Genomic DNA, 24,465 nt, shown 5'->3' on the forward strand with positions numbered 1-24,465 from the left:
AGGCCGAGAAATATTGCAAGTATGAGATTTTGCTTTTGGCCTCTTTGGGGGTGTTATGCTTCTTGGCGGGTGGGTTGGCGGGTCTTGGGGCATTCATGGGAAGTTCTAATACCGGGTAGAAGTGGTTGGGACAAAATCCAGGCCGATTTTTGTTTGGCTATTTCTGACATTTTGCTCAATGTAGCGTTTTCGGGGGCCTGTTTGGGGGGCTTCCTGGTGTTTGTGGGTGCGTTTCGGGGTCTGGGCGCACTGCTGGCTATATATACTTTACTTTGCAAGAGGTTTGAAGCAAATCCATGGTGGCAGAGGGGAGTTAGGGCCTAGCTGCAGAGCGCGCGCGGAGTGATTTGGGAAATTTGGGAAAAACTGACAAAGTCCCCATTTTTGTACTTTTGCTCTTTGGCTGTTTGGGGGTCTTCTACTCGTTTTCTCCTGGGTTGACAGCTCTGGGCCATTGCTGGGAAGCTCTAATACCGGATAAAAGTGGTTTGGACCAAATCCCAGGCGGAAATTTTTTTGTGTTTTTGATGACTTGCTTGCCTTTGAGGTGCTTTTAGGGGGGTTCCGTCTGTTTGTGGGTGAGTTTGGTGGTCTGGGAGCACTGCTGGGACACTCTAATCTTGATTGCATTTGCTTTTCAGGAAATCCGTGGTGGCAACCCCGACTTATGGCCTGGCTACGCAGCGCGTTTGGACCGAAGGCCGAGAAATATTGCAAGTATGAGATTTTGCTTTTGGCCTGTTTGGGTGTGTTATGCTTCTTGGCGGGTGGGTTGGCGGGTCTTGGGGCATTCATGGGAAGGTCTAATACCGGGTAGAAGTGGTTGGGACAAAATCCAGGCCGATTTTTTTTGCCTATTTCTGACATTTTGCTCAATGTAGCGTTTTTGGGGGCCTGTTTGGGGGGCTTCCTGGTGTTTGTGGGTGGTTTTCGGGGTCTGGGCGCACTGCTGGCTATATATACTTTACTTTACAAGAGGTTTGAAGCAAATCCATGGTGGCAGAGGGGAGTTAGGGCCTAGCTGCAGAGCGCGCGCGGAGTGATTTGGGAAATTTGGGAAAAACTGACAAAGTCCCCATTTTTGTACTTTTGCTCTTTGGCTGTTTGGGGGTCTTCTACTCGTTTTCTCCTGGGTTGACGGCTCTGGGGCCATTGCTGGGAAGCTCTAATACCGGATAAAAGTGGTTTGGACCAAATCCCAGGCGGAATTTTTTTTTGTTTTTGATGACTTGCTTGCCTTTGAGGTGCTTTTATGGGGGGTTCTGTCTGTTTGTGGGTGAGTTTCGTGGTCTGGGAGCACTGCTGGGACACTCTAATCTTGATTGCATTTGCTTTTCAGGAAATCCGTGGTGGCAACCCCGACTTATGGCCTAGCTACGCAGCGCGTTTGGACCGAAGGCCGAGAAATATTGCAAGTATGAGATTTAGCTTTTGGCCTGTTTGGGGGTGTTATGCTTCTTGGCGGGTGGGTTGGCGTGTCTTGGGGCATTCCTGGGAAGGTCTAATACCGGGTAGAAGTGGTTGGGACAAAATCCTCGCGGAAAAGCCTTTTGGCACTTTTTGTAACTTAGGGTTCGTTAGGGTTAGCCCTAGCAGCAGGATTGCATGTGTTTCGGGGTGTTCTAGATTTTTGCAACTGAGTTCTGGGGTCTTAGAGCACTCGTGAGAATGTGTAATTTTGGTTGCAAGTCATTTGAAGAAAATCCATGGTGGGAAAGGGGGGATTTGGCATAGTTAAAGAAAGCCTTTGCCACTATTCTTAACTTAGGGTTCGTTAGGGTTCGTTAGGGTTAGCAGTATTTCTATTGCATGTGTTTGGGTGGGGGGGTTTTCGAGTCTTGGAGCGATGCTGGCTATGGATACTTTTGCTTGGTTGCTTGCAAGTGGTTTGAATGCAATCCACGCTGTGTAAGGGGTAATTAGTAAGGGGGTACTTCGGCCTACTTTTACTTTCAAAGTAAGTTTTGTCACCAGTTTTCTGCTAGGCCTCGTTTTTTGAGATTTGATTGGGGGTCTTCTACATTTTTGCGACTGGCTTTAGTAAGGGTCTGGGTGGGAGCACTGCTGGGAAGATCTAATTTTGTTCTAAAACACAGTTTACAGTACACCTAGCTTGAGGGAAAAGATCCGCTACATTAATTTGCCCCTACTTATTTATCCTTCAAAAGGTGACTCAGAGTACGCACTTTCAAAAATATTGTACTGTCTACTAGGAAAATCAAAGTGTGACTTTTTGCACTCCACAGCCTACATACCTTATATTTATTTATCAGTGGTGTTGTAATATTATATCACTTCCTGTTTTTCGTTGAATAATTACAGGCCGGGTTTCAGTCTCTGCAATGGGGAAAAAAGGATGGAGTCAGGCTTCACATTAGCGAGCCACAATTCAGCATCAGGCAGGCAGTGGACAGGGTGTCTTCTGGTGACCAACATCGATGGACGAAGCGTCGGCTGCAATGGAGGAGTGCCGCTAATAAGAGGATTTTTTTTCTGCAGGCAACTTACTTACCACTTTCAACAGGACAACTACAACAACATAGATACAGTATCCCTTGCCTTTTTCTCTGACTGTGACTGCATTTCTTGGATCTCTCTCTGCTTCTAAATTGATCCCTTAACACATCACTTAGTCCACTCCACTATCACATCTGCACCACACATAGTCATTTGTAAGTGCTCCTACGTAATTCGCAAGTCGCAGCACGCCCCAGCCCGTAGAGGACTGGGATGGCCCCAATGATGAAGCATGTCACCAAGGGGCAACCCTGGTGAGTGAGGGGACACCTAGAAAAAAAGCAATTTCTCCTTTTCTATCTACTATACCTTCCAGACCAACCCCATTGAGTGTTGTGAATGGATTTATAGTGACCAGCAAGGCTCTCAGGTATCTGGCTACAGAGACCTTATGTTGAATATAGTTATCAATAATTCCACACACGCCCTGTACTGTCGCATTCTTTCTTCCACAGTTGTCGAAAGTACTACTTACTTTTCACTGACATGCATGCAGTAGTGCATGCACTTTCAAAGATTGATGGATAGGTTTGTACCCAAAGAATTGTTTATGTTCAATTGTTTGTCTATGCTGTGCTTTTTTTACAGGGTGTCTTCTGGTGACCAACATCGATGGACGAAGCGTCGGCTGCAATGGAGGAGTGCCGCTAATAAGAGGATTTTCTTTTCTGCAGGCAACTTACTTACCACTTTCAACAGGACAACTACAACAACATAGATACAGTATCCCTTGCCTTTTTCTCTGACTGTGACTGCATTTCTTGGATCTCTCTCTGCTTCTAAATTGATCCCTTAACACATCACTTAGTCCACTCCACTATCACATCTGCACCACACATAGTCATTTTTAAGTGCTCCTACGTAATTCGCAAGTCGCAGCATGCCCCAGCCCGTAGAGGACTGGGATGGCCCCAATGATGAAGCATGTCACCAAGGGGCAACCCTGGTGAGTGAGGGGACACCTAGAAAAAGAGCAATTTCTCCTTTTCTATCTACTATACCTTCCAGACCAACCCCATTGAGTGTTGTGAATGGATTTATAGTGACCAGCAAGGCTCTCAGGTATCTGGCTACAGAGACCGTATGTTGAATATAGTTATCAATAATTCCACACACGCCCTGTACTGTAGCATTCTTTCTTCCACAGTTGTCGAAAGTACTACTTACTTTTCACTGACATGCATGCAGTAGTGCATGCACTTTCAAAGATTGATGGATAGGTTTGTACCCAAAGATTTGTTTATGTTCACAATTGTTTGTCCATGCTGTGCTATTTTTTCTTGTCTCCCAAAACCTTTCCAAAAAACCCCCGTACCCATCCATTTTTCAAACCCTAACCCTCTTCCCCCGGGCTGTGTGGTTTTCATTGATGTGTGACTAAATTACAGCAATAAATCCACACACTTGCTGGGGAGGATAAGGTGATAGCAACAGGCTGGTGAAGAAATCCGAGGATATATTCTTACTCTGATTGACAAAGACCCATGGCTAATGTCAAAGAACTTCAACCGAATTAGTTATACTTTAACATTTGTTAGGCTACAATGTGGCACTGTTCTAGTGTACTTCTGTCACCTGCTATATTCTCTATTGTACCGTTGTATTGCTCAGGAGGACAAACCAGATTTCATTTATTTTTTTCATAAGCATGCAACTGCCACTGTGTCACACCACTAGTACCACCGCTATGAGGAAATTTTATCCGCCCAGGATTGCCAACCTTATTCGCTGTTTCCCGTGGAGCCAGCCCTGGGCCTAGCCCTACTTGCAAACAGAAATTACAGGTAAGATAGGCGTTTGGTTGGAGGTAGTATAATGGAGTATTAGGAGAGACGAGAGATTGGATTGACGGTAGTACTACTAAAGTCCTAGGACTATTCAGGAAAACAAACTTACTGTTAAACCCCCACCCACCAGACTCAAAAGCAGTAAAAAACAGGTATGGTCAGATAAAGTTTCAAAAAGTATATTTTTATAGCCCTAACAAAATAATCTCCCGCAAGACCCTCCCTAACCCCAACGATTGTCCTTCAAAAGTCCCCAAAAATCCCAACTCCCAATTCCCACCCCCCAAAAGTCTCTAAAAATGGGGCAAGGGACACTATGGCAGGGTGCTGTTGGAATTAGCAGCCAGGGCATCATGCTCCTTGCGGAGGGTGGCAAGTTCGAAGCGAGGCCCTCCACCACGTTCTTATAGTTATGGACCTCCTGCTCCAGGTAGGACAGTCTGAGGGATAAGCGGCGCCGGTGTGCCTTGCAAATCCTGTGAGGGGCAGCTGCTTTCTTTGCTGCTGGGCGGTGGCGTTTGGCTTTGGTAGCCCGGCTCCGTACCGCTGGAGCACTGCGCTGGCTGGCAGCCCGCACGGAGGAGGATGCAGCTGTCGCGGTGGACGTTGTTGTTGTACCAGACTGCGTCTCCTCCTCCTCCAGGGCCACCAGCCACCGATATTCAGCGACAGTGGCATCCAGCCTCCGTTGCCGGGCCATTCGAGCCAGCTCCTTCCTCCTTGATGGTGTCTTGGATTTGGAAGGAGCAACTACATGAAAAAAGAAAGACATAGTCTGTAACCAATGCTCCTTAAGATTAACACAAAATGATTGAGCAGAAAGTTGTCACAGTACAAGTAGCAAATTGAAAGCACAGTACATAACTATTGAGGACAGTATCTATGTGACCTCCGACTTCTTCATCCTTGCTCTAACATTAGTGGGAGTTTCAGGAACAAATTCTACGAGCACTATGGACTTCCATTACAGTCGACTATGACAGTACACCACTCTTATTCTTCTTCTTCTCTCTTATTTATGAAAATTGGTACGTTATCTTATGCAAGCCGGCATAATGCCAGCGCAGTGAACTTGCACCCGAGAAAAACAGACGCACACCATGGTGAGTGAGACAGACTTGCGTTACTGTACCGGTCCAGTACATGCAGGTGGTGAAGCTCTTACTTTTCTATTACGGGTGGCACTGAGAATACTCTGTTAAAAGGGCTACTGCTTAATTAAATTAGCTTTCACCCTACAGTGCAAATGAGTATTAGAAAAGGAAAATGAAGAAGCTAAATTATCTGATTATCTATCACTTCACATGGGATGTATTTGATGACATATGGGATGACTTTAGGTGCTTTGCTTATTATTGAGTGAACAGTGATACCCCCACACATGAATGACGTACTACTACTAAACTAAAGTTATTAAGAGAGGTAGGGAGTGTCCACCGTAATAACCGGATATATGCTGTGCTTGCAGTTGCAATACAAACTACTGCTACTATTCATGGTAGTATTTGGACAACGTTACAACTTCTTTTCCTTGCCTTTCCTACACTGGAACGGACGCGCGGGTGCGGTGTTACATGCTCTTCAAAGTAACACTTAGTTCATCCAGTGACCGTCTACTCTCTCTAGATACACATATGCTATCTAAGAGTCAGATAGTACCATGAATGATCCAGGCATCCATCCATTCAAAGTATATTGCACACATACAGTTTCTGTCTCACCCACCCAGGCTGTTCTCCTTCCACCCATCCTTGCTTCATCATTCACCCAGCCATGCACCATACCATTTTCTTACCTTCCCAGCCACCTCGGGGACCAAGCAAACACATATGATTCTTCTTTGCCAGTCATCATTACATTTCTCGTGCTTCCACACTTACTTACACCCTTCTTTCGCTTTTCGTTCATCCCATCCATCAAGTTCACCTCAGATCTGATTGGGATTCTTCTCGCCAAAAACTTCACAGCTAAGTTGAAGTACATTTAGAGGAGGCTACTACCTGCTTTTTTGATAATACACCCGTGCAGAAAGCACACTCTGCAGTCTTCAATCTCAATGACTAAGGAATGTATAGCTTACCTCTGCCCGCCACCACCGTGTGAACCCTCACAGGCATGTCCTTGTCCGGCACTTGCACCGCCTCCTCCCCAGAGTTGTCCTCCTCGTCCAATGCCACCACCACCTCCGCGCTGGCCCCGTCTCCAGATGTTCCACCTACAAAGTACATTTAATAATGTTAGAATACACCACTCACTACTATATAATATTTGGTCTAGGAGGAAGAAAGAATTGTGAAAAAACAGTATACAATTTAATAATTTATGACTGTGTACTCTAGAGTAAAAATGTCCCTTTTTCCAGGGAAGGCTGTTGTCTTGCTGCACTTGTTGGCACAACTGATGAATGTTTGCTTTTTACTTTTTAACACGCACCACTTTTTCTCCTAACAGACAGAACCTTCACTTCTAAGAACACGAGCAGGATCAAGTTCAAACCAGGTGAGAGCTCGGCTCGACCACAAGAAATGTGTCCAATTAATCGTCAGCACTAAGCACTTTTCCATTTTCAGTTACACGTTCACTTTTATGACAAACTTGAATTTAATAAATGTGTTTACTTTTAATAAAGCTTTTAAACTTAACTAGACTCTGTGGTTTTTGGTCCTCCAGACTAGAGTGGATGAGCTAAAGGTTTTCAAATTTTTGCAAGCATGAGTCCGTGCCTCTGCCATCGGTGACTTTGGGAGCTAAATGACTCTGCCACACTATCTAGTCAGTAAGGAGATTGGGGGTTCAACTACAAAGTCTGTTATCACTGAGGTATGTGGAAAGTCTAACAGTTACAGCACCTATTATAATTGATAAGCTAAGCGATGCATTATTTAGTGTCCATAGTTCTGTTTGTGCAGATTTGTCCCTGCAACAGTAGTAGAATGGGTTGTCCTCCTATCCAAACCAAAAGTAAAGTAGTATCTTATTCTTTCTTGGTGGTCATTCACCTTTTTATTGTTGGCAATGGTCAAAGCATAAACATTTAGAATACTTGAAAAGACATTATGGACAATCCCAGAGGACTGCACTCAGTGCATAGAGCTATTGCTGACCAGAATGGGAGTCCAATGGAAATGCCAAATGTGCAATCTTAGTTAGCTACACAGACAGACTAATGAGAATAATCTAGTAATACCACACGGAGTCATAGTCGAGGCAGGATAAGAATTTAGATCCTGTCTACAAGAGATCAAAGACGATTTAGAAAAAATCGAATGAGGAACGCTAGGAAAAAATAAGTACTCTATATTAAAATTAAAACTTACTGGGGCCAGCAAAGGAGCCCTCGCCTGCCCGGTCCTGGCCTGCATCGTCAACAGCACCCTCCTCCTCCTCCTGTGTCCTCCTCTTGCCCCTGGGGGAAGCTGATGTACAACATGAAAGAAAGAAAAACAGAAAACATGGATGATATTTCTCAACCAAATCAAGCATTTCAAAAGAACTAACAAAGTAACAAAATATTTTTGCGAAATAGCAAATAGGGAACGACTCCACGGGATATATTATTGACCAATCTCATGTGGTCGACTACGTCATTACTTTAGTATTGCTTGATTTGCGGACCGTCGAATTGAAAACTACCCTATGTAACTCACTAAACAAAGTACTAAAAAGGTTTGCCTAGGATTGGCAGGCAGCAGTCCACAGCACGCAAAGTGACAGCCAAAGTCGATCGTGATTGAAGATCAGCGACAACACTAAAGTTTCCTACTACATTAACCAGTCATTAAAATACTCAAACTATTAATTCACCACCACTATTTCTTCTTATCGCCATGTGTACAAAGGAAGGACTGGACTTGAGTCTGTAGGGGCTGATTTAGAAGGCCCTTGCGCATCTTTTGCTAAATTGTTGCGTGACTTTTGTGACGCAGCGACAGCACAAAAGAGGCGCAATGGTGCGGCGTATATTAACAACGTGACGCATATGAGAGATGCATCACGTTGTAAAGCCCTGCGCCAATAGGGGGTGTTCCGGCGCAAGGGAGGGCGTTCCTGCGCAGGAACGCATCCTAAAAGTGGCTGAGGGAAATCTACAAGATTTCAATCAGTCACTTTGAGGACAATGATGCGTGACTCAAACCCTGCGCCTGCTTGAAGCACACGTACGGCTTGACGCAGCATTGGGGAGATAGGGCACCCCAGAGCATTGATGGAGCTGCATGCACCATCGTTGCGACGCAACTCCAGCAATGCGCCGCCTTTACGGCACAGATGCGTAACGCTTTGGTGACGTTTTGGGCCCATGGTGCGCCGCATTGTAAATACGGCGCACCATGGGTGATGGTGGCGTGACGCACAATTACTGGCGCATCCCTGCTACTTTGCAGGGATGCGCCGGTAATTAAAAATCTGAACCTTAGTGTGTAGCATTACGCAGTTCTTTCAACTACACTCATACATAATTTCACAGGCCAATGAAATGAACACAAAATCTAAAACAAATAAGCATAGTAGCAACACTACTGAGAAGAAGGAGAGCAGTGTACCTGAAATGCACAGAAGATTTTGAAATATAATTTACCTACAATGTAATGAGCAGCATTATTGCTCTTGGTAAAAAACAAAAATTTGCAATATAATAACACAGCAGGAGAAAACATAGTAGTAAAGACATAGCTACTACTACTCACCAAGCCCGGGGATCTCAAGGCCAAGGAGGTCGAGCAGATCTCGCTCACGGGTCAGGACATCCGTCCAGCGGTGGGTGGCCTGGTTGTAGGTGCGCCAGACCCGAGAGTGGTGGTAAATGGCCTGGCACACCTTCTCCCACCGCTTCCGGCGCTCCCGGGCCCCGTACCCGGCACTGATCTTGCCGCCTCCCATGATGGTCCTGGGGAGGCGGCGCTGAACATAAAAAATGAGTTGGCCCACCTCCTCCGGGGTAAAGATCTCCCTGGGTACGATCTCCTCCCCCCTCAAACGCCCGCACGGGAGCCGGACACGGGGTGCGGGACCCTTCCCCTTCTCGGGATGCTTCCCGGCTCCCTTCACCATGGTCTGGGCGGAAAGGAATAAAGAAAATAGAATAGGGAAGAGAAGAAAAGAAAAGAGTTTACAAAAGTAGTTTAAAAATAACCAAAAGTAGCAGTAAACACAAAAATATAGGGCTAGAAAAATAGAGGGATAGATAATAAGTAAAATAGATTAAAAAAAACTTCAAACAAGCAAAGGATGGCAGAGATTGACAGAGGATACATAGACCATGCCTAGAACCATAGCAATGAATGAGAAACAAGATGGCCGCGCCCGTTCACGACCGCGCGGGTAAGTTCGCGCGAGATTTTCCTTGCGAACACGCTCGAAACTGTACTGGCAAGCCGCAGACTTTGCGAGATTACACTTCGCGCCCGGAAACGGAAATACGTCAGGCAAACAAGATGGCTGCGCCCTTGAACGACCGCGAGGGTAACTTCGCGCCTTGCGCTACGAGCGGCTCGCAAAAATGCACAAAACCTTGCCAACTAACACGCCGCAAAAAAACCAAATTGCATATTCGCACGAATTTGCGGCTTCCGAATCCGATCTCGTGCGTGTTCGCGCCCCGCGAACCCCGCGAAATTGCAGAAAAACTAGTTTTTCAAAACTGAAAGCACTCGGCAGGGGCAAGAGTTCAAACTCATCATTAGTAATAATTCCCGGTAGTGCTTCCTGACTGGGGCCCCTCCAGAATTCAGTTGCTAATTGCAACAATTGTATGACCCTGCTCTGACCCTCACAGCAGGCTCATAGAATAGCTACAAGTAGGCCACACAGGTCCTAGGGAAAAAAAATGCACTGCAACAGAAAGCAAAATTACAGATAAGGAAGCAGGTGCCAGACTGGAATTTTAAAACAGTGACACATTATTAAACTAACCCCAAATTAATTCATCTCAGTTGAAGTAGGGCTGGTGTGCTTGCTTTTCCCCCCCATAATCTACAGTAATGATGAACCAGAGGGTGGCATTGATGTAACAGAGGGCTGCAGTGGTGAAACAGAGGGTGCTGGGAGCCTGTGATGATGAACCAGACGTAGAAACAACATAATTCGCGACCGTTGCGCGCCGAAATGTAAGTTCGCAATTGCGAACTGGTACGAAACCCTCGCGAACTGGCAGAAATCCTTGCGAACACAAAAAAAAAAAATCTGCAAATTCGCAAGAATTCGCGGATTTTGCGGATTGCGAGTTCGCAAATCCGCAAAATTCACGAACGCGAGATTCGCAAAATTCGCCCATACTTAATTACCTCGCAGTTCAGAAGTATTATGACTTCTTTTATATTTATACTTGATATGCTCTGATTTACAGACTTACTCTAGCACTTCTGATCAATTTAAGCTCCACCTTGTATTAGAGATAGTACATAAGATTCAATCCACGCAGTAGCAGCGATGCATAGGTTCTGCTCAGGATTGTGCAGTTGAGCAGAGGACATGCATCGGTTTTGCTGGATCCACTACGACTGGCAGAGTACCTATGGCCTACTTTCAAGGGTCCAGGACTAGGGTGGTGCCACTTGGCTGGTAGACTCAAAAATGGCAGAGTACAGGTGATGGGTCAAGGTTATTGGAGCCTTCTGTTCCCTGAGGCTCAAGTCAGAGGGCAGTCAACTAGCCCTTGACTCACTCTGGGGGTCTGGGTTCAAGATATGCAGGTCCAGTCCTTCTCACCTAGGCAATAGGGTGGCAGGCATCAGGTCAGCACATCAAGGCAGCAGCACAGCAAGGCAGTAGTCCAGCAGGGCAGCAGTCCAGCAAAGTGGTGGTCCTTCAGCAGCACAGCAGTCCTTCTTCCTTGCAGAGTTGCCACATGTCAGGAGCGCTATTCTCCGCCATAAAAGGAGCCCCAAACAGTGTCTTGCGAATTCTGCGAGTACACGAGCAGCCTGTTACGCTGCTGCACAGCGCTACGTTAGAGATCAATTCTAGCTGTATAGCCTTGAATTTAACAATTTTTAAAATTGCATTGCTTGTTGTGTATTGTACCTTCGTTTTTTAAAATTCACAAACTAGCAGACAGCTTTATTGTCGCTGACCCGCATTCACCATTTAACTTACAATCGCTCGATACCTGCCGAGTTAGGGCTAGGCACCGAGCATCAGGGATACTAGTGGCGGCCATCTTAGGGCGGGACAGCGCGGTGAGAGAGCGCTAGTCTCCGCCATAAAAGGAAACAGTCCTACTCCGCGATAGCGGACGCGTTTCAGCGGCCGCGCCTCGTCTTTGCCGGAGTCCAGCCAGAGTCAGCCCGTCTGTGCCCGTCCGGGACATAGGGCACAAAACTCTGCCTCTCCCATTAATCAGGTATGACGCTTTCAGGGGAGTCTCTTAGAGCGCTACGCCCCCCTAGACACGAGAAATGTATAACTCTGAACCCGTTGTGTGCTGGAACACAAACTTGCCCTGAGTGTTCTATCACTCTGTCAAATTACCAGCCTTACCCGGATACTTCTCACGGCTCCTCCCATAAAATCCCCCGGCAGGAAGACTGTTCTAGTAAATTTACATTCTACCTGGTAAATTGCCGTTCTTTACCCCAACATAAACTAGATATCTTCCATCTCCTATTGGAAGAGAAGCCCAGTGCGATATTTCTCACAGAGACCTGGCTTCACGATAGTGCAGGCCCTGATGTGGCCACGGCACTCCCCCCGAGCTATGCCATTGTAAGGAGGGACCGTGTTGGCCAAACAGGAGGGGGCTATTATTTACAGAAGAGATTTCGTATGCAATTTCGAACCTGCAGACATTCCTAATAGCGAAGCGGCATCTTTTAAAATTACCCTCAGCCCTAATTTTACCTTCTCTGGCCTACTCATTTATCGACCACCAGTTAATAACCCCTCTTGGTCAGAAAATTTGGTAAACCTTATCTTACCTCATCATTTAAAAGCTCAAAATTTTACAGTACTCGGCGACTTGAATCTCCATTTGGACGACGACAATAATAAGATCTGTAAAAATCTTATAGATGATTTCATGGCATTAAACATGACATTGCGTAATAAAGGCCCTACCCACAAAGCAGGACATTTGCTTGACCCTATCATCTCTAATATGGAAGAACTATCATGGCTGAACACCACTCCTATTTGCTGGTCAGACCATTTTCTCATACTCTTCTCCATTTCTCTAAAACCCACCAAACGCCCATCCACTACCCCCTCTGACTCTTTTAGGAGAAATTGGGAAAACCTAAACTTAGATGATCTCAATAATGCATTGAACAAAGACCACCCATGCCGTGATGGAGACATGGAACACATATCTGATGCCATACAGACTTGGCTAAATGACGCAGTGAACGCCAGTCTGCCCTTATCCCGTTGTAAAGGGAAAGTACATCGTCCCCCTGCCCCTTGGTTTACAGAGGCCCTCAAGAAAGAAAAATCTACCTGTAAGAACTTAGAGAGACAGTGGCGTAAGACCTACGAACTGCATCAAAAAGAGATCTACCGCAAGGCCAGAAACAGCTATCATTCTGCATGCATGAAAGCTAAAGCATGCTATGTGACTACTACCATAAATACAGCTGTTAACAAAGCCCAGACTCTTTTCAACACTGTGAAGGAATTGGCTGGAGAAAACTCTAGAGCGGAGGTGGCCCCACTCAACACCCAGCAGTGTCAGGATATGGCGTCCTTTTTCACTGAAAAAATTGAGAAGATCGTCCCAATATCAACAAAAACAGCTTTACCACTCATAACCAAGAGGACACCTCCCTAATCTCTAAAGGAAACTGTCGACTCGAAGCCTGGCCTCCCATTACATCAGATCAACTGAGGAAACTTTTAAAATCTATCAAATCGGGTTCCCCTCGTGACCCCATTCCCATCAGTATCATGAGCCAATTGGAGGACCCTACCCTGACGCCCATTACAGAGATACTTAATGCCTCCATGGAACAGGCTTCAGTTCCTGCTTTATGGAAACATGCCATAGTCAGCCCTCTGTTAAAAAAGCCGACCGCCGATCCTACGATATTGGCCAATTATCGACCAATATCGTTACTCCCCGCTTTTTCCAAAATGATGGAAAGGCATATTCATGAGGCGCTTTCCACATATGTGGAAAACAATGAACTACTTCACCCGTCCCAGTCCGGCTTTAGGAGTGGATACTCCACCGAGACCGCCCTGCTCGGGATCACGGAAAAGATCAGAGAGCTCAGAGATGATGACCAAACGGTGGCACTGGTCCTGTTAGATCTAAGTGCGGCCTTCGACACCATCTCTCACTCCAGACTGCTTGTCAGGTTGGAGGAGTGTGGTGTCGAGGGCAGGGCGTTAGAATGGATTAAATCATACTTATCCCTACGCACCTTCCAGATCACCTCTGCTGAGGCTTGTTCGGATGTTTTCTACTCTCCCCATGGTGTACCACAGGGATCTATCCTGAGTCCCCTGCTGTTTAATTTGTATCTTCGTCCTTTAGCCAATCTTGCAGAGAATTTCGGTCTTAATCTAATGACTTATGCTGACGATTCTCAGATTTTGTTTTCCCTCTCCAAATCTGATACGCCTGCTCCTTCTGCACTTAGAATGGGCCTTCACGAGATATTCTGCTGGATGTCGGCTAACCAACTTAAACTAAATGGGGACAAAGCAGAGGTCCTCCTCTTAGGGAATAATAAGGATCTTTGGAGCGATCCCCACTGGCCGACGTCACTGGGCAAGCTTCCGCCCCCAGCCACTCAGGTCAGAAATCTCGGGGTCATCATAGATGACAGTCTCTCCATGATACAGCAAGCCAACAAAGTGGCTGGCATATGTTTCACGATTCTCAGATGGCTACGTAAAATTGTCTGGATGTTGCCATCTACCACCCAGAAGACCGTAGTCAATGCCTTAGTAACTTCTCGGCTTGACTATGGTAACATCTTGTACCTGGGTGCAAACAAAGCAGTAATAAGACGCTTGCAACTGGTACAAAACGCTGCGGCCAGACTGCTTTGTAGAATCCCCAGACATGCCAGGATTACTAAACATCTTAGGGACCTACACTGGCTCAGGGTCGAAAACCGGATTCGCTTCAAAACCCTGAGCTACCTGTTTAAAATCAAAGCTGGGACTGCTCCCAAGTATCTTCAAGATCTTGCCAAGCCCTACCTTCCCAACCGCAATCTTCGTTCAGCTACATCAGCGACCTTTGCGGTACCCAGGTACAAACGGGCCAGAATGGGCGGGAGATCCTTTTCTTATCTGGGTCCAACTCTTTGGAACACACTGCCCACCCAAATACGCAAAGAAGAAAACTACAGGAACTTTAGGAAAAACGTAAAGACCTGGTTGTTCGACAAATAAGTGCCTTCGGATTTGTTCTCTCTCTAGCTGTGCCCTGTGTTTTGCTAATTCGGCGCCGGGAAACCCTTTGTGGGTAGCTGTGCGCCTTATAAATGCTATAAAATAAATAAATAAATAAATAAGTGTACTGAAGAGTTGGTGTCTAAGCAGAACCCCCAGGATATTGCGGCAAAGATTTGCAAATTTAGCGGCACAAAATGGAAATTTAGCAGCACAAAAATAGGAATTTAGCTACATTATTACAGCACTTTATTTTACTCTGAATAATTCCCTTTCAGCCTTAAATCAATGTAAACTGATTTAGCAGAGCATGACACTGTGAATTAGACATGTTTAAAGTGTCCAATCTGCACCTCGTGAGAGGGGGCCTTTTTTCTATGTATGCACCTCTGCCTCCTAAACCCGCCCAGAAATTCCACCTTCTTGAAATGAAATGAAATGATTACGCACTTGTATAGCGCACGACTACCCGTAGGCATCTCAGCGCTTGTACGAATACTGCTGAGGAACCCTTCCTGGCCATTCCCTGTGAGAAGCCTACTCCTGCGTACCCCCACGGTGAAGTCAGGCATCCTCAGCGTTGTTGGGGCCATTGTAGAGATTAAGCAAGCTATTGCCCAGAGGTGCAGAGTGGGAGTCATGATTAGAATAGGCACCGAGGCGAGAATTATCAGGTCCGAGGGAATTGAGCCCGAGACCCGCCGAGGCGGGAATTGAACCCTGGTCCCGTCCAGACTACTGCATCAGGGTCTGCCGGGTCTTCCGGGAGTGAGTGGAGGGGCGTGGGGGATTTTGATGTGGTATGTTGCATCCTGGTGCGTGGCAGAAAGAGAAAGAGGCCAATTGCAGGCCTCATGATTCATGATACCTTATATGCTGCCGTTCTGGGAGCCACCTGATGACATTACACGCAACCCTCCTTTGAGTAGACACGAACGAGGGACTCCTCCACCTTGGCGCTTGCACAGGAAGCAAATAATGACGCCCCACTGCTATTGCAGTGGGCACCGGGCCAGGAGGAAGCTAGGTAATACTAAAATACCATTTATTCATATCTCTCAAATGACCACCGTTTAATCTGTAACCTCCTTTTGCCTATGAATTCAAAGTGAGCACTTGCTTTCTGTTTGTTCACCCAGGCAACTGCTAACCTATTTGCACCTCTCCTAGGAATGATTTGTGGCTGACAACTTTAGCATGACATTAAAATTCTTTACATCAGTCTTGTACCACATATTTACCTGACATTCATACCTTGTACTTGCAGAAAAAAACATATTTACAACACTGTTATTTTTCTTTGAATTTTTTAGGAGTTAACGTTCACACTTTGGTGGATTGCTACAACATTTTAGCAGACTTTTTGGGTTTTATATTGAATATCACTAAAGTGTGATCTTAATTTTCTCTTCTGTCCTCAATTCAGGAGATAATATATTTTACTCCTTTTCGTGTTTGTTCTTTACTTTTTACGCCATTTTCTCACAAAGGTGGGATTAGTTACCATATATCTCAACTTCTTTGACATATTCACATTATGGAAACAGTTACTCTTGGAGTTAGACTCCATCATATGTCAACATGGACTATGTTCATAGGTAATTGGTATAATTTATGCTGTCATGTGTATAATTTTCAACAAATGGACTTTACTCATAATGTCATCATTTCTTGGTCCCGTGAAGTCACATGTTTGTTGTCTTTCTTGAATTGGCACGAGTTGCTTTCTATCAGGGTGAAGCAAATATTTTTAAATTAATCTGCAGGAGTTTTATTTAGATATGTTTGTGTTCTTTACCAACCTGGAGAATTTGCTGGGTTATATATCTAAAAGAAGAAACGTTTTGGCTGGAAGGGTTTTTTATTTTTATGAAGATGATTAAAGTTTCACAAACTGCAGAATCTATTTTGTGTTTAGAATCAACACTGAAGTACATTTATTCCCTACATATATGGGGTGCAAACCTCCAAGGAAAACAAAGTTGAAACGATGGACCTTGCCAGCCATACTTAATTGTGTACACCCTCCATTCCTCTATCCCCTCCCCTGCACCCCTCCTGCCACAGGCAAATAGGAACTGGAAAGGGAAGGAGAGGGCTAAGGCGAAGGGACAGAAAGAGACGTTGAAAGGAGCCTCATAAATGGGAGAGATGCTGTCATGGTGAGGGGTAAAAGAGAGGCATGCACAGCTCAGAAAGCAGCCTCTTAAGGTGTACAATCATGTCAATGGGCAGGGCCCACTGACAAGGTTGTGCTTTTCATTTCTGTAATCCCTAATGCCGGCCGCAGTAGAAGCAGGCAGGCATTTACAGCTGTACGGCGCCACGAAGTGACGTGTGCGTGTACAGCCAATAAGCTATAGTCATTTTTTTTATGCCTACCGGAGACCTTTTTCGCGGCAAAAAAGGTAAACATCGGTAATAATAAGGTGATCATTGAGGCACAGGCCGTATAATAAGGTGATCATTGAGGCACAGAACAGAGTTAAAGATGCCACGAGAACGGACCTGTTGTACCCCAAAAAGAAGGATGAATCAAACAATACTGTTAGATTCATCACAACATACTCTGGTCAGGCCAAAGAGGTTCGTAAGATCTTTACTAAACACTGGCATGTCTTACTAACTGACGAGCATCTCCATAAAGATCTAGCAAGTAATCCCCAAATGACATTCAGAAGGAGCAGATCTCTTAGAGACGGGTTAAGCCACAATCATGTGACTACGCTCGAGAGAGGCCGACCATCGGCCAATGTGGGTTTTAAATGCTGTAGGAAATGCAAGGCTTGTAAGAACAGCAGGGATTGCGTGAGCCTGACTGTACCCAACACAGGGAAAGAATTTTTCATTAAGATAAAGCTCACTTACAATACAACATACAGTGTGTACATTCTAATCTGTCCGTGTAATAAATGGTATGTGGAAAGTACTAAATATCAGGCAACGAAGAGGGTGCTGGAGCATTTAAGGCCTGTAAGAAACAACAACAAACAGTACCCCGTAGCCCGGCACTTCCACTCTAACCATTTTCAAGATGAGAATCTTGTTCGCATTGTTGTCGTTGACACTGTTGACTTGGGAGTGAGGGGTGGCAATAAAGAATTGTCCTTAAGAAAATTAGAATCCCGATACATTATTGGTTTTCAACGTGTGGTTCCATTTGGTTTAAATACTAGTGAGGAATTGGCAATTCATTTGTATGAGACATGAAATCTGTATATATGTCTGATCTGCAGTTGCTGAGCCGGCATTTCAATTTTAAAGTATAATGTTATGTTTTTTCAGATTGACCTCTGCTACTTACATGGTAATGATACATACGCCTCTTGTGGAACATACACCACTATAGAGGACGAGTATTGACATTGACTGACAGATGCTTGATGTCTTGAACAATCAGTCTACTTGATGCGCCCATTTGGGCACTATTTTTGAATTCATTCATGCTAATGATGTACAATGTTGTCGGAATTTTGTCATTTTTTACAGTATACAGTATGAATAACAGTGTAGTAACTGGTATTGAATGTGCCCACTTGGGCTTAATTGCTGTAGATTCTATTCGGTAATATATTTGAATGCAGTGTGACAGGGCATCAAACAACTTATGAATAATAATTTTATCTAGCCCAACATAAGTTATGTCTCATAATAGGGTTTTTTGTGTAAATACTTGTAAATTATGGTAAATATGTAAATATGGTTGAATGTACATATTTTAAGATACTTTATGTCAAGTGTATATATTACCACTCTAACTTGTTCGCCACTATAAAACGGCCGATGCATTATTTCAAGGATTAATAATCTTTACCAGATAATCCTATTTTTATTACCATGGTCTCAGAGGTTTAAATGTGACAGAACAATCAGTTGTTTTCTTAGCGTGACAAAGGCTTAACCGCTAAAACGCCTTGCTTTCTTGCTTTCAAAATTTTTTTTCCTGCACACGGAGGCGTTTGGGTCGTTTGTGTCGATTCGCCGGGAACAGTGGAGAGGATATATACATATATACATACATACATACATACATATATATGTATATATATATATATTCACTGAAAAAATCATAGGTTTCACACCAGTTATAGTTAGCTGGTCATTTTACTCTTACAAAACCTTTGAAATTCCCAGTTATAGTTAGTTCAGCTAAATATAACTCGCGCGCCCGCAATGTACTGCTGATGGCGTCACATATTACATCACTCATGACATGGTCAGTAACATCACTCATGACATCTCTCATGACATCTCAAATGACATCCCTATCGCTGAGACTATTGGTCTGCCATGTGGATTTTCTTTACATTTATGAATTTTGGGTAGTAGGTACAGTGCTGGTAATTTAGGGAATTTACATTGGTGGAACTTGAACTCTTCATTTGCAAGTAACCCCTTATCCTTCCAACCGGCTAACTGTCCTTTGAATTTTCTGACAGCCCCCTCATACTTCATTCTGTTACTCCTGCAGTACTTTGTTTTATCTGCCAGTTGTTTAATGCCTTCCTCAATGTACTTAGTTCTTGATTGTACAACAACGTTCCCACCCTTATCAGATTTTTTTATCACAATTGTGCAATAATTTTTCAAATTGTCAATAGCTTTTCTTTGTGCTGGTGTAACATTGCTCCAACATCTATATTGTTTGTAATACATTATTTTTTGCAATACTTTACAAACACTCTTTTTGAAAACATCAATAACATAATTTTTTATCTGAGGAAGAAATATTGACTTCGGTCTGAAGTTACTTCTTGCACTCAAATCAAGTGGTACATTTTCTCGTAGCAAACTGCTGATGGGATCACTGTTCTCATCCACATCTTCTGCTAACACATTCAATGTATGCAATAAATCAGTATCTGCAATTCTCATGTTACTTGGTCTTTCTTCTGCAACCTCTCTTTTCTCATTAACTCTGGTTGCAAACCATTTATTAATACGCAGTTTCCTAGTGAAGAAAAATAAATCCACTCTACTCTGGGTATAGTTAAACATACTAGATGGGCAAAAAGTAAGGCCCAAAGACAGAAGCTCTACCTCAGATGTTGTCAGCTCTCTCTGTGAAAGATTTATGACCGTCTTTTTCTTCATTATTTCGCCTTCAGTTGGCCCCTTGCCCGTCTTCCCACTGGGCTTCCAATTTCTCCTAATGTAGAGGTGTTGATTCCGTTTCTGCCTCTGTTTCCTTTTCTTTGATTTAGATTTTGAAGTCCTCCTCGTCTACTGTTAATCTGTCTGCCTTTCATTACCAGATCGAATTCCGTTAAAACACTGGTTTTTACTCCGTAGAATTCCCCAACTGTTGAAAAATCGTTCCCGCTTGTTAGGCTTCCGTCAGTCTGAGCATCAGTATCCACTTGTCCAGCCGCTCCTTCTGACTCTCCTCCAGCTTTTGATGCAATTTCAGTAGTGTTTGTATTCGATGTTGGGCCCCTCAGTTTGTCGTATTTCCTTGCAAAAGTAATGATTTGCCCCTTCTGGAAATCAACCAGATCCCGTTGGAACTTTCTTTGTTTTTTAATTTTGATGTCATCCTCAATCTTACTGAGGCTAATTTCCATTTTATTAATTTCTTTACTAAATTCTTCTTCGCTACATAAGCCTTTCAGTTCCTCGGTATACTCGTCGATTTCTTTAGCCAGTCTCTCAACATCTTTTGTTGCATATTTGACTAGCATTCGTAGCATATCGGTGGAGCATTGGTGGTTATTTTCGGCCCACTCTGCTACTAAAGTGTGATCGGGGTCATTAAAAGTGGGAGTAATAAAAATGCGTAATCCCCTCGGGATTCTCCCTACTTCTATATATTTCTGTAAGGTGGTGGCTTCCCACCATTTATTTTGTTCACTTTTGAGGGCTTTCCACAGTTTATCCCAGATGATCTTTTTAGTTGGTGCAACCACAGTTGCCCCACTGTTCGTGCTCGTATCAGCGCTATTCACCCGACTGCAGTGCTCAAACATTTTATCTGCAGCTTCTGTGCGCTTGTCATTCCTCAGGTCTGCCATATTTGCAAGTTATGTCACACAAATCGGTGTATTGCTGAGTGCCGCGGTGCCAACCCACCTTACACGGGTTTTTGCCGCTTCCGTAAACAAAGGTTCACTTCCGGTTTCTGAGTACTATGTAGAAAGGGGCTCCACATCTATACTGCCAAATCAAAGCGACGGCTTCCTCTCCACAAGTCTCTATGCCCCGTGTTCTCTTTGCAGGCAGGGTCAATCAGTAAAATTCAAACAGGAAATCCCGGCTGCCGCCGAGAATGCCAGGTCCCCGCCACAGTGAAACGGCGGTCCGTGGTAAAGGAGGCAAACATTAATATAAAGTCAAAAATGCTGCAACCTTCTCCAACTCCTGGAAAAACAGTCACCACGGACTCCAGTTGGGCAAAGACTTTTATTGCAAAATACCTGCAAACTCACTCAACGCGTTTCGAGACCTAGTCTCTTGGTCACGAGTGCCGTCAGTGAAATTCAATTGGTTTTAAATAACATGTGACTTTTTCAAAACAATAAACTGTGAAGACAGACTTAAATGTAATTCAAATTGAGGAAAACAACAATGTATCAATTTTAAGCTGTTTCCATTTCATATGGACATAACATGCAAATTAAATCACAGAATTACACATGAGCTGTTTAAACATCATAATTTGATTTCAAGTTTCACGCAAAAAATGATGCTCGGTAATCTCTCCAAAATCATCAGAAAAGCGTCGAGTGGAGCTATCATTAAAAGCTCACTGAATTGCAAAAGCTGGCCCGGACATTCCTTCTTTATCAGGTTTTGGATGAACTTTTTGATTTATTCGGGACTCGCTATCCCGTCCGGGCCCTCCGCTGCAAGGGGCAGGGGTTCAGAGCAAAACTGCAGCTTTGGATATATATATATATATACATATATATTTAGAAGCAAAAAATAAAGACGCCGCACTCTTCTCCGGTGGATTTCAAAGCGATTTATTCCAGCTCAAAAACTTCCTTCACCTACGCGTTTCGAACAAAACTGTTCCTGATCACGGTAGTTACAAGTCCGTCTTTAGTTTCAATTATTTATACCCTCAGCTCCACTTTGACAATTAGGAGGCATTGTGGGAGGGGTAGTTTAACTCGGCTTAGTTAAAGCCTTATCGGATTCCTAAGACAAGCGTGAAGCCAAGTTTGATGTTTTAGTGGCGATTAGATTTGACGCCTGTTTCGATTGCTCACCGGTCTTTGCGGGCTGAGTGCCCCATTAGCGTATGTTGTGGAACAGGGTATACATATTAAATGTATCCTGTAATTCCATTCTTTATTGATAGCTAAGTGCTATAGATAGAATTTTGTTGTATGGCTTCTACGTTTGTTTAGGACCCCGATATTGACATTCATGTTATAAGATAATGGCAGTTATTACGACAAGCATTTCATTCAGTTCAGTATTATACTGACACAAAGTAATTATACACTTAAATAATAATGTACAAGGAGGGCCTGCAAGTCTACATTGCGTTGGCAAAGAAAATTATTCTCACAGTATTAAAGTTCTTATTGTGCTATTCATATCCGTGTATTGTTTCTATCAATATAAATCGCATCTGTTGCTTATGGAATTGTCATGTCAGATGCCTTTTGTCTTTCATAACAATTAAGTTTTTGAACAGTTTTTGATAAATCTCCTTCATAGAATAATGGAAAAATAAGTTGAAAACAGGACATCATCCACAGTTTTTACTGATATAGTAGGTCATGATGTTAACTTGTTACAAATGTACATACAGTTCCTCGTCCCCATTCAATTTGTTCGGGACCTTGGTCTTGAATCTGATTATAAGCCTCGATTCTAGGCGTCTCAGTTTTTGCAGACGATTTCCTCCCCTCTCATTTTCTGGCACCATTGCAATCCCTGAGTATTTCATGTTTTGCCATGTTTTGTTCTTATGTGTCATCATGTGTTTCGCTATAGCCTAGGTTTGATCTTTGTTTTGTATAGCTCTAATGTGTTCTAACATCCGTTTTTTAAGAACACAAATGGTAGACCCTATGTAGCTTTTGTCACAGTCACATTCTAACAAATAGACAACATAGTGTGGTTCGCAGGTGATCTTGTTTTTGATTTCAAATGTTTGTCCTTTCGGATCATGTAGAGATTTTAGATTTCTCCCAACTTTGCATGCTTTGCATGACATGCATTTGGTAAATCCTTTTTGTCTTTTTTGTAGCCAGGTTTCCTCTTTTTTGTCCACAAAGTGACTGTTGACTAGGGTATCTCCAAGGGATGGGGCTTTTCTATACGAGATCAAGGGTGCGTCGCCAATCATTTTGCCAATGTCCGGATCCTTCTTCAGCACACTCCAGTATTTTGTTACAATTTTCCTGATTTGTACACTTTCTTTGGAGTAAGTTAGGATGAAACATGGTTTTCCTCCACTTTTTTTGCTTTTTCCTTGTTATGGTCAATTAGAGACTCTGTTCTTGTCTTTTTTTCTGGCTCTTTGTTCTCCACATTTTATAGTATTTAATCTATATCCTCTTTTAATGAAACGTTGTTTGGTTTCTTCAAATTTGTTTTCCATTTCCATTGGTTCCGAACAGTTTCGTTTCAAACGTAAAAATTCCCCATACGGTACATTTTGCTTCAATGAGACAGGATGCAAACTAGTTCCATGAAGGATGCTGTTGGTGGAGGTCTTCTTTTGAAATAGGGTTGTATGTATTTTGTCATTTTTTATGTATACTTTGGTATCCAGAAAGTCAATTTCCTTTTCTTGAATGTTAAATGTAAATTGCAAACCCACTTCATTGTTATTCAGTATCGCTATATATAGAAGTAGTTCTTGTCTTGTGCCTTTCCATAGTAAGAAAAGATTGTCGATAAATCTTAACCACAGAACCAGATTTGTGGTATATGGATCGTTTTCTTCTCTCCAAGCTATGTGTTTCTCCCACCAACCCATGGTGAGATTAGCATAGTTCGGAGAGAAGGAAACTCCCATGGCAGTTCTGCGTTTCTGTGAATAGACCACGCTGTTGAAGAGGAACATATTGTTTGTTAGGCATGTTCTGATCATTTCTAGAATCATGGTTGTGTGATTGAGTTCCCCTATTGGCCGTTGTTTAAGAAAGTATGCGACTGCTTGTAGGCCAACTTGGTGATCAATTGATGTATAAAGTGACACCACATCGTTTGTTGCTAGTAAATATGTGGGTTGCCATTCCGTTTCCATGAGGATTCGGAGAAAATCTCCAGTGTCATTAATGAAGGAGTTCAATGTCGGTACAATTGGAGCTAAGAAGAAGTCTACGTACGAGGCAATATTTTCGTACAGTGAACCGCAACTCGAATTATCGGACGAGCCGGTGGTTTGTTCAAAGTTTTATATAAACTTTCGGCAGAAAGTAAATCGTTGGTGTAATTGGATTTTGAACCGTTAGGAAGTTTTTTTCCTCTTGACTGAGCAAGCCTTTTTCTGGAAAGGGGAAACCACTCGGTCCCCCCGAACGTATGGTTGGGTGCCACGATCCTCCCGGGAAACCATTTTGGGCGGGGGGCGTCTTTCGGCTGGTATGCCCGAAGCGGCGTAGCCGGGGCGCGCCTTTTCCCGCCCAAGAGGGGTTGTCCTAGACACCTACATCGATGGCCACACCCAGTAGGCGTACCGGAGGAGGGTACACGCCCTCCCGAAGAAGAATAAATAGAGCGGGAATCCGAAGAAGTGTCTTCTTGTTACTGTGCTTGGAAGGCTGCACCCACTCGTTGCTCGTGAGCCCTCGACGGAACAAGGAGCGATTTTGAGAACTTGTAATTCTTGTGTTTCTCTTTCAGTGACTTTAAAGCGAAG

Source organism: Lissotriton vulgaris, chromosome 2_1, assembly GCF_964263255.1.
Source record: "Lissotriton vulgaris chromosome 2_1, aLisVul1.2, whole genome shotgun sequence".
Lineage (NCBI taxonomy): Eukaryota > Metazoa > Chordata > Amphibia > Caudata > Salamandridae > Lissotriton > Lissotriton vulgaris.